The sequence below is a fragment of the Pinus tabuliformis genome, chromosome J, assembly GCF_031772625.1.
Source record: "Pinus tabuliformis cultivar Carrire ecotype Pingquan chromosome J, CPIR1, whole genome shotgun sequence".
Lineage (NCBI taxonomy): Eukaryota > Viridiplantae > Streptophyta > Pinopsida > Pinales > Pinaceae > Pinus > Pinus tabuliformis.
Genome location: NC_142295.1, coordinates 1,645,913,834 through 1,645,925,974, shown reverse-complemented (window position 1 = coordinate 1,645,925,974; position 12,141 = coordinate 1,645,913,834).

The following is a 12,141-nucleotide window of genomic DNA, read 5'->3' as shown; positions in this document are numbered from 1 at the left end:
AAACTATTTCACCAAATGGATAGAATCCATTCCTTCCAGACAAGCCAATGACACAGTGATCGTAGGATTCTTAGAAACCAACATATTATCTACATTTGGATATCCTAATAAAATCATAACTGACAATGCTGCTGCCTTGAAATCCAAGAAGATAGGTTTTTGTAACAAGTACCATATCACCTTAGGCAATTCCACAGCCTATTACCCTCAAGGTAATGGACTGGCTGAGTCTTCGAACAAGAGCGTCATTAATATTATTAAAAGAATTATTGGAGGAGAACAAGAAAAATTGGCACAAGAAACTAACAAATGCACTATGGGTAGACAGACTCACCAACAAAAAACCTATTGGAACTAGTCCTTATGAGTTAATCTATGGCATGGAGGTTGTATTCCCTTCATCATTAGGAGTTCCTATAATGAAATTACTTCAAGAAGCTCAGGTGGAACCTAATGATATTCAAAGGAGGATAAACCAGACCATCAATCTGCAACAGACCAGAGAGGAAGTGTATCAAACATCCCAAGTGTTGCAGGAGAAGCTTAAGAAGATATTTGATAAAAGAACCAAGGCAGGTGATTTTTACCTTGGAGACAAACTGTTAAGATGGGATTCTAGGAGAGATGATAAGGGAAAACATGGGAAGTTTGACTTCCTATGGAAAGGACCTTATATTATCTATGCCTTACAAGGAAACAATACATATTATCTGAAAAACTTGGATGACACAAAAATAGAAGAAGGGCCAGTTAATGGTCGGATGTTGAAACATTACTTTGATCCTACTTATTAATGTATCCTGATTTTTAACATATACATACTATATCCTTTGTATTGTCACAGTTTTGATTGGATAGTAACTTGTTGGAGTTGAAGCCCGAAGAGAAGGCCCTAAGCTTCAGAAGTATCACTGTCATACATACAATAAAGCAATAAGCAAAAGAAGATTCCATAGTTCAATCAAAATCATTCAAAGGCCATCTGACCTGCTCTTCTTGACTTTCCACCAGGAAAAGCCATCCCTAAGTGGAGCCAGTGTTATGCTTCTATACCAATAGGTGTCATGTTTCATGATTGACTTGATGAGCTATGAATATGTTCATACCTTTCCTTGTTGCAAAGGTTTTCCATATTTTCAAAAAAATTTAAAAAATGTAAAGAGGGTATACCCAAAATAAAAATCAAAGGGTGAAAAGAATAAGATGGTCAAAAGAGTGAAATAAAATGAACCCCTCCAAAGTAAAGACCAAGGAAAGTGTGCAAGCCTAAATGCCACTACTTTTTACTCTTATGCAATAAACAATTATGTGCAGCTTGTAACTTATGCTACAATTGATGAACAGTCAAACAGCTTAAGCTTGGCTAGTTCATATTTGAATTTTATGTTTTAGAGATAGAGAATAAAATCTGACCAAGCAGTTTAATATTGGCAGGTAAGTAGATAGGTAGAGTGAATAAAAGGAGCTCAATAGTTTATCTTGAGCCCTTGGATGTAATAAGGCATGATTAGATAGATTTCTCCATGTAAAAGAAAAAAAAAAGTTTGATAAGGGTTTTCCAGTTTAAGTGCACCCAAATAATGAAGAAAAACTATTAGGTTAAACTAGGTAGGGTAGGTAGATGATGTTGCAGAATTAAATGTGATGGATAACGACTCTAAATGTGTTAATTTTTACTTTCATCACAAGTGCAAGGCAGACATTACACTGGAAGCATTTCAAGCAAGGCAAGGTCAAGTAATTAACTCCCCTTCTCATCTTTCCTTAAATTTTCACTAATTCCCCCTAAGTACTAAGGAATTTGCTAAAATTAGAGGGGCTCAGAGCATTTCTTTGACTTCTGGAGGGACCAGACTCTCAGCCCAATAATTTGAAATCCTAAGCACTTAAAACCATCCATAAGTCATTCATTTACTTTCATAAGTCTTTTCCTAAGAAAAATCCTATTTTACTTAGGAAAATTACACAATACCCCATAAAAACCCTTTTTTCATTCAAGCCTAAGTTAAATACACAATTCTAAAGTTTTTTACTCGGTGCTTTTCATTACATTACCATATTAATTTATAACTTATTTTATATAAATCCCTTATAAAATTACCCATGCCCGTATTATATTATTATACAAAATCCCGAAAAATTACATATCTCGCCCCAATGGTTAAATATAACTATAAATCAAACAATAAAATGGGATTAATTAACTAATCCATAGTTAATTAAGAGCCCAACTCTGCCACCATTTAATGAGGATTAATTATGTCATTTGGACAAATTAATAACTCTAATAACCAATCGCATCACCCCTGATATGATTAAATCCTTTAATTTATATCGGGCCTGCCCTCCTCTAACCTTCCGCCACTTCACCTCCCCGTCGACCGTCCGATCAAGTCCTCCAGATCTGATGGCCTTAATGAATATCACGCACCCCTTTGTGACTGCGTGTTAGCGCATATTCACTAAGCATTTTTCTCCTCGTACCTCCGCCACGCGTCACACATCCTGTGGAATCGCTTGCTCTTGGATAGTTACTGCCCATCCCCAAAAGCGGTGCAATATGAAACCACTTACCGCTTTCCCGCATACAACAAAAACATCACATCATTCCCTGTTGACGTCATCCGCCTGGAAACAGAAAACCCCCACTAACCCTTGAGTTTGTAAATAAAACAAACAAATGTCGTTTTCATTTTTTTGTACTGTAAGCCTGTGCTCCCATGCAAAGAACATCGAGGTCAATTGCCCGAGGTTTTTAACTACCAACTTGCTCAAAAAACTTGCAGGCGACGCAACCCAGAACCTGTTAGCCACTACCAGCACCTGTTATTTCACTATTCATCCCCGGAACACAGGTATTTATCCAAATTCCCAATAAAACCGTGCAAGTTCTCATTTTCCACTGTAATTCGACAGAAAAAGCCCAAATTCATTGCAATTCAGTCTTTGTTTTCATTATATAAGTTCCTAGACCCTCTGTTTGCCCATTTTTATAGAGAAACGATGTTTCCATCTGAATCCACAAGAACCAGATATTGAAACCCCTGTGGCCCTAACTGTTGCACCCTTAAATTCTCTCCACAAAGATTTAGACTGTCTGCCTTTGGCAGATAAGGACTTCCAGATAAAAGACCTCATCACTGACAAAAATCACCTGAAAGTCTTTTTCCAAAGCAAAGATAACTACCTAAATGGTTCTGATATCATAGGACTGTGGGAATCCAACATTCCTATGTATTTCCTACCCTGAGTTCGTATCTTCCCAGAAATAATTCATCATTGTCATGCCAATTATGACCCTAATCGCTGAGCAGTCATGTCCCCGAGCCAAACAGTCCTTTTTCCAATAACTGTTGAGTCAATTAATGAAATGTTATAGTTTCATCCCAGTCAAGCCCTGACTCCCCTTTCCATGGGAGATTTACTTGAGAAATCAGTTAAATTATCCCAAGAGAAACTCACTCGCCTCTGTCAAATTTTCATGTCACCAAAGCATCAGCCTGATGGCCCACCTCCTTACATCGAAACTTTCTTCACAGATATGGGACAACTCATAATTGACATGATATCATCAATAATGGGTTTCAATACTAGTAAATTTGTTGATGAGTTAACCCTAGTACTGTTGTCAATTTTTATTCCTGGAGAGCCCCTGCTATCAAATATGACTTTGCCTCCTACATTGCTAACAAGATTCATGACCAGTTCTTGAGACTGGCAAATGAAAGAGTTTTCAAGTACTCCACCTTTATATACCATCTTATGCTCTTTTATCAGTCAGACAATTTCCCATTCCCTATCTTGAAACTTGACACCAGAGGAAATCCAAGGTTTGTAATCTTCTGGTCTGCAGTCTTCCATGATTCCTTTGAAACCCCTTACTCCTATAATGAATTCATTGACCTATTTGTTCACCCAGCAACCACCTTGTTGACAGGGGTTTCCCCTCCCAGGATCAGTGGTGATATTAAAAAGACCCTTCAACTTTCTAAGCAGTACAAATTGGGAGACTGAGACTGGTATCTGTACCAGAACTTCACGGAATTTAGAATATATGGCTGTGAGCTTGCCCCCTTCAAGTTACCAAAGTATGTTCCAATGCAACTGTTTGCATTGGAATACTATAGGCATATGTGTAATGTAGATTTGATCCATTTTACTAAAGCCGAAAAGAAAACACAGCTAAGGATCAAACATCAAATAGGCCCTTTTGTCTGCAACAATAGAGAAGTAGGAGAAGCAGCAGAAAGAATTTTAGAAGACTACCTTAGATTACAAAGTAGTTTTGATTGGGCCCCATATGACCATCAGGGCTTTATCTGTGATAGAAGAATGAAGAATAGGTTGTCCCCTTATATGCATCATAGGATCACAAAAATTGAACAGTTTGCCAATATGGATGAATGAAGAGAGGGGACCTTTGTAGCTGCTGACAGTGAACAGGTTAATATTGAAAATGTAATGAGAGATCTTGAAAGGACTCTTGACTTACATTCTTTTGGGCAGGTACATGGTAGTTCTCAGAGATCAGTATCAGGAATAAGTGCCTCAGCAGTTGGGACCTAAGAAAGGCACTCACAACAGACTAATACACTAGCCACAAAGACCTCCAAGGGCAAAGAAATAGAGACTAGTACGTAGGCCATTGAGCAATCTACAATGTCAAAACAGCTTGAAACTTCCAACGAACAGGCCCAAATGCAAACTCCCCCAACTCAGGGCAATGTGGGAAAACCTCCAATTTTGCAGACTCCTCTGAATGAGGAAAGGAATAAGAAAAGAGACATGGAATTAGCTACCCCTACCAGTGGACCCTCAGTGCATCCTGGTGCAAAAAGACAAAGGTTAAACCCTCTTTCAGAGGAAGAATTTTTTGAAGAGACTACTGATAGTCAAAGGAAATAAGCAAAAGATAGTCATCAAACATTCCCAGTAGGTGGAACATCTACTAGCTCACAGAGACAAGATCTAGAAAGACAACAAAGTGCAGAGGTATCATCTTTCAGACTACCAGGAAAGGACACTTCAGATATCAAAAAGACATTTATGGAAATAAAAGCGAGAAATGATCCATTGAGGATTCAGGTTTATAATCAGTATTTGAAAATGGCTCCCACTAATCAAAACAGATTGATGTCAACCTATGAAATCAAGGAAGGTAAGATGATAATGAGTTATTTCAAACCTAAAATGCAACAGCCTCAATCAGTAGCAGACTATCTTAGAACCAATTTTGAGGTCATGGCAAAGGATATTCATCCTTTGGATCAAATTCAATTGCACAAACAAACTAGAGAGATGATTTATTCCACCTTGACTGGTAAGGCTATGATGGCCCAAATGTTGGAAAATTCTTTGAATAACACAACCGCCCAACTACAGCTGGAGAAAGCCTCTTCATAGGCTAAAGACAATAGGATCAAAAAATTAGAAGAATTGATCATTGGGTTGGGCCATGATCCCAAAGATGTGAAGGCTGCAGAAGCCTTAATCAAAAAGAAGGATGAAGACATTGCTCCTTTGACAAAGCAACTGAAATTACCACCTTCAAGACACCCACAAATAGCTGAGGTGATACAACAAAGAACTGAAGAAGAACTGATGGACTTAGTCCTGAAACTTAATGAGCAGCTAAAGGAAACTGAACAAGAATTGGAGAAATCATTGAAGGATAAGTAGGGAGAGTCGACCTCTCAACCTCCTAATGTGATTCCAATAGTTTCCACTGCAGTCCCTTCCACCCTTGGAACAGCTCTAGCGCCTAATGTTCTAGCAGTCACAGCAGAGGCAGTAGTAGCAACAACAACAACAGGTACAACACAAGCAAGAATTAGAGGTCTTAGCCGAGATGAATTAATAAAATCAATGGAGGAATTGAAGCTCCAAGTTACAGAGCTGCAAAAGGTAAAAGAACAATATGCTACCTTGGAGCAAAGGTATGATTTCACAAAGATAAATGTTACAGAAAGGAAAAGCGAAATTAAAGGATTAGAACAAAGAGTGAAATCATTAGAAAAGGATCTCACATTTGATAAACCTTTGACAGAAATTAGGAAAATTCTTTGGGCCAACATCACTGAGTTAATAAATGATGTTTGGCCATCAATCCAAATAATTTTTGAGCAAATTGATTTAGTAAAGGCAGCTCGAGAAGAGATTAAAAAGACAAGAGCAGAGTTAGGAAATATGCCTAAGGAAGCCACTAGGCTCATACAGTTTTTGAATACCAAGAATAAGTACCAACTTGAAGAACTGGGCATTCAAGACAGAACGGGAACAATTCTAGAAGTCAAAAGGGTTTTAACTAAAAGGACTCTGATGCAAAATTTAGAAAGAAGATGCCATGACATGCAGGAAGAAATTAATTCTTTCATGAAGAAATTTGATATTTTGCAGAGTAAAGGGTTGCCTAGTCCTTTAGTTATTAATGAAAAATTGATGAGGCATATAGACTATGTGGAGAAATTGAATCAATATGCAAGCAACGAAGCAAGTTCATCAACAAGAGCATCATCATCAAAAGCGTTGCCTACAGGCAGAGTTCTCTATGACAGTCTAGAGAACTTATTCTATGTTGAGCATGAAGTAATGCACTTGTTTCCAATTCGGCCTACCTTTTTCAAGTACACCGAAACTGATGAGACCCTGAGAAAACTTTAAAGAACCAGAATACCAGAATCATAATGGTGGGAAGAAATGTTAGAAATTTTGTAAATTATCCTTGTTAAAATGTAAATTTTGGTTATTTACTATAGTAAGTAATGGTAAAAAGGATAAATAGAGATCAAACAGGTCAAAGAGTATCAGAGTGGGTAAAGAGTACCAGTGAAAACAGGGTAGCCAACACAGAATTACCAAGAAAACAACAGCAAGCCAAATCACAAGGCCTGCCTCCAGCACACTCACAAGAATAGGAACAACACAACATCATTTTGCCTTTTCTTCTATCTATGAGACCATCTGTCTCTATTTTTCTTGTAACTTATTCATAGTCATCCTAGGATATATATCACTTTGTTATGAGATATTTTTTGTAAAGTTTTTGTATAAATACTCCCTTAATTGGAGTATTGAGTGTGGATTCTTAGACGTTGCTGTAATACTAATTATCTTGGAATAAAGTGTTGTTGGACAAAATTTTGTATGGCTAGCTGGATGAAGAATTGATGCAAAGGACTTTTCACAAGATTCATGAGTCAGACACCGGATCAATAAGTTTTCTATACCTCATGTTTTAAAGTTTTCTTGTTTATTATATCAACTTTGTTTCACATCTGAATGATAAACGAAAAAGAATAATTCAGGAAGTGCTTGAGTGCACTCTGTTTTCAATCGATTTTGTTCTTAATGTTTTCCTCTAAACTGGTGTAAACAGTGAATTCTTAATTGCTCTTGTTTCCTAGTTTATTCACTTGGATTATTTAGTAAAGAATTCTTAATTTCTCTTTATTGGTAATCATCCAAGTTCCCTTTCTTAAAATATGATGAAGGATTCTTAATTGCCCTTCATCCCTTTTGATTCCATTCCATCTTTTTTAAGTCTCTATTTGTTCCCTGTTGAACTATCTTGCCCTGTGAAACCATCCCTTGTTAAGAAACCAAATCTAGTTAAGCCATCTTCTTTGACTCCATTAGCCCATTGTCCTGAACTACTCAGTTCTACCCCTCTACTATTGAATTTCACCACCCAAACACAATCAAAACCCCTAAACTTTCATAACTAGCCTAATATCTTTCAAAACAAAGCTAAAACTTAAAGAGGGAGCCCTCTCTCGGTACAAATTGGCTAGATTCTTTACCTAAAAGTTGGTTTGTGGTTACCTCAGACCCCTTTCCTCTTCCCAACAACTTCAAGGAAAATCTGAGTGATAACACTCACTATAATGAAATCTAACAAAATATTTGTTAACTGGTGAAATGGAGGATAAAGTGCTTAGGACAATTTCATCAATTATTTTATCATGTTCATACCCTAGCAAATAACATACCATTGAAACGATTTTTTTAAACATCTTTGATAAAATACTTGAAGAAAAAAGAATTTTATGTTGAAGTATTAGAGAATTTAGAGGTAAAAAGGATCGAAGGAGTGTGAACCTTTTTTCTAGAGTTAAATTATGATGTAGTTGACTCAATATTTCTTCATTTAGGGGTCAAGTTTCATTGGAAATTACAATATTCAACATTTGTAGGATAGAGTCAGAGTTAATAAAATAAATAAAAAAACCCTTCTTTCTTGACACAATTTCCTATTTGCAAGATATTTTGATAAAATTAGATGATAAATTTAGGAAAAGGAAATGGGTAAGTCTAGGATACGATGAATTAAATAAAATATGAATCCTATACTAATGAAACATCTTGCATGTCCTGAAAATGCTGAAATGCCTAGGCATGAAGCTCAAACAAATGAAACTTAGACTCGGTCTCATGAGCATCAGCCTTTTAATATCAGCCTTTTGGTCAATTAAAGGGAACTCCTAAAAATTAACATAGGTTTTGTGCATGGTTTTGACCAACTTTTGTTTCGTCTTCACAATTTACAAATTCGAAATGTACTCGAGGAATAGAAACAATGTTACCAGTAGAATTTTGTAGATATATTTGGAATTAATATGCACGACGAGATCCCTGTGTTTTCTGTGTGGTTCAAATAGTGAAAATGAATTGAAAAATGTTTCTTTTTCGCCTTTGTTATTCTCAAACCTATATAAAGTATCTATCAAGCTTTTATTGGTAATCAACATTATTCAATTCATCATGGGCACCAATTCATCATGATGACGACAAGTAATGGTATTGATGAATCCCAAAAGGGGGCATGGTTCTAGTGGTACTCACAACCATGATGGGAAAAACTCATTGTGTTTCTACCACATATAAAAGTTAGTTTTCACTAGCTAACAAAATGCACTCCCCACTCCTCCATTAAAGATCTAAAGGTGGGGAGTGACCCGCATTGTCTTCTCCGTAGTTTATCAAATCTATTGGACTCGATGGTGTTTGGAAGGTGTGCGCATTTTAACACTTTCCCTAACACTTTATTACAATAACATTAAACATTTAAAATCATAATAATGTTTAATCAACTATTTACAAACATTTTTGAAAATAAAATATTTATAATGTTTTTGAAATTTTTGAAAAAGAAGGTTACAACACCATCCATGAACCTAACGTAGGTTTTAATACTGCATTTGTGTAAAGTATTTAATATAGATAGAGTTTAATCAACCATTTACAAACATTTTTGAAAATAAAATATTTATAATGTTTTTGAAATTTTTGAAAAAGAAAGTTATAACACTATCCATCAACATAGCGCAAGTTTTAATATTGCATTTGTGTAAAGTATTTAATATAGATAAGGTGAATTTGACAAAATTCTTTCACACTTTTAGCTAGATTACATTCTAAGAAATATTGTTATCTGAAAATTATTGTTGAATAAAAGATATTTTCCTTGTTGAAACTATTTTTCTAGATACTTTTGTGATAGTAGTACAATAATGGGAAATTTGTATCATTAAGCATTTCTAATTATCATTCCTAAGAATTCCTTTCTTACAATATTTCATAAGCCCACATCAACATGGCTACCATAATTTTTATTAATGCATTACACCTAATTGAATACTCTATGAGTCTAACCCCAATCCAATGAGTCCTTTAAGTCCATCTCTCATCTATATTATTATTTCTTTTTCTTGTCCAGTGGATTAAAATTGTGGTTGTACTAGGGAAAATCAACAAAGGAGCAATGTGGTAAAACTCCACTGCCAAGACTCAAGGACTTGTTAATCAAGTCTTCAATTATAAGGCTTGTTCAAATATCTCTAGTATTGATAGAAAACTTACTCTTCAAAATAATTAGGTGCTTCTAAAAAAAAATTAGAGCTCAAGAATCGTCGTCAGAAACAAACACAATCACCTTCTTTGAAACTAAATAAGGTATATGTATAAGTTCAGGATCAATGACAATTCCATCAAGACACCTTATTTCTTCTTAGCTACTCCATGGACAGAAAGCAAGCTTTCATATTACATTTGTGTAAAATATTTAATATAGATAAAGTGACTTCGAGCAAAGTCTTGCATGCTTTTAGCTCTAATCCATTCTAAGAAATATAGTTTGACATTAATTTCTATACACAAATAACTATGGATCGATAACTACCAACGAGGTAGGAACTAAGCAATTAGCCAACTTGATTCCTCTATGTTAGAAAAGAGAGAAGATCTGAAGATTAATTTGGGATTTATTGTGTTGCACAAAGATAATAGTTATAGTCTAAATTTTCTATAATTAGTTCATTTTTATGGTCTAAAATAACATGGAAGAATTTGATCTTTTGCTTTTTAATTTGATAAAAAATATTTTGAATTAGTATTTCAGTAGATTTAATTTATTTTTATATTAAAAATATAATTTAAAAAAATAAAATAAAATAAAATATGAGTTCAACAAAAACAAATTCTAACCAAATTTAAATAATAATAGATAAATAAATATTTAAAATTTTTCTATTTAATATATTTCAAAATAAACCTTTAAAGTAGCAAATATTTTAAATATAACTATCCTAGATTTATTTAAACTTTAAAATGCAATGATATTATTTTTTTATATAATTATCATAAATTTATTTAAACTTTCAAATGCAATGTTACATTTATTCGTATCGTACATTCAATCAATGTAGATGTTTCAAAAAGTTGTAATATAGTTATTTATTAATATAAATTTATTTTAATGAAATTTCATATACTTTTATTCTTTATATTTTTCGAAAGTAAAATGGGTTTATAATGTTTCAGTGATTGGTTTACCTTCTATTGATAAAATCTTAAGATATTGAATTTAAATAATATCATATTAATAAAATAAAACTTAGTCATTTCAATAACTTAATAATAGTTTATGAGGGGTTATACTTCAAATCTTGTTAAGTGCTTATAGTGTTAGACAAAAGTAATACTGAGAGGGGGTGTGAATTGATACTACGAGAATATTATAAAAAAATTGCAATTAAAACTTATTCAGAAATTCACTTCAACAAATATAACAATATCATGCACATGAAAAACACAATCAATCATCACATGTAGACACTTGGATTTTAGGTGGAGAAACACCCCTCCAAGGAAAAAAAACCATTAAAATGTTTGCTTCTTCTTCTTATTATCTATTGCTTCAAAATATTCTAATTTACATTACATTGGCTAGCCACCACTAGAAATGGAGCACCCATCCCTTGACTGAAATGAGAAATGTTGTCAAAACCAACTTGGATCACCCACCCCTACAATAGAAAATCAACATGCACTTAGCTTGAAGCCCCCACTCCAAGTATAAACAATTCTAATAAAAGAAAATATGATTTAGAACTAAAAACACTCTTGCATAATCAATACTAGCAACAAATAAGCACAATGATGCAACCACATTCCCGCACTCCAAATGAGAGAAAAAATCTTTCCACACACACTCTCTAAATTGATCTTCAATCTCTATACAAAACTCTTAATCATTACTGAAATAAGCACAAAATGCAATTCTAAAGCTCTAAGCTAATTGCTACAATCATTAGTTTGTGCACTTTCTCTAAATGCACACTCACTCACTCACACTGCTAGTGAACCAACCAAATGAGCAACTTTCCTTCTCATATTCATAAAGTTTGGATATGGTTAAGTTAATAGACTCTTCAGATGATGGATCTCACCCAAAACCTTTTCACATGCTATAGATTTGATTGAGATAGGCTTCTTTACCAAATCAAGCCACTTACTCCACTAGCCTTTTGATATTTTCAACTTTAATCAACTTCTAGAGGTTCCTCAACCTTTACATTGAAAAGAAAAACTTCGTTGGTAAAAAAAAAAAATTAGTTGATGAGCGCGAGGAATGTGGAGAAAATCATGTCTAGGATGCATTGGATTTTTTCCTTCACAATACTAGCGTATGTAGATTAGTTTCCTTCACAAAAACAATGTATACCTTTCAATTTATTTTTTCTCAAAAGTTTGGAGCCCAACTTAAGGAGATACTCTTAGAAAGCCTTGCCGATGATTCTGTAACATCATTACACCTCACCAAAAGATGCTTATGACTTATACCAAAAGACATCAACAATAACT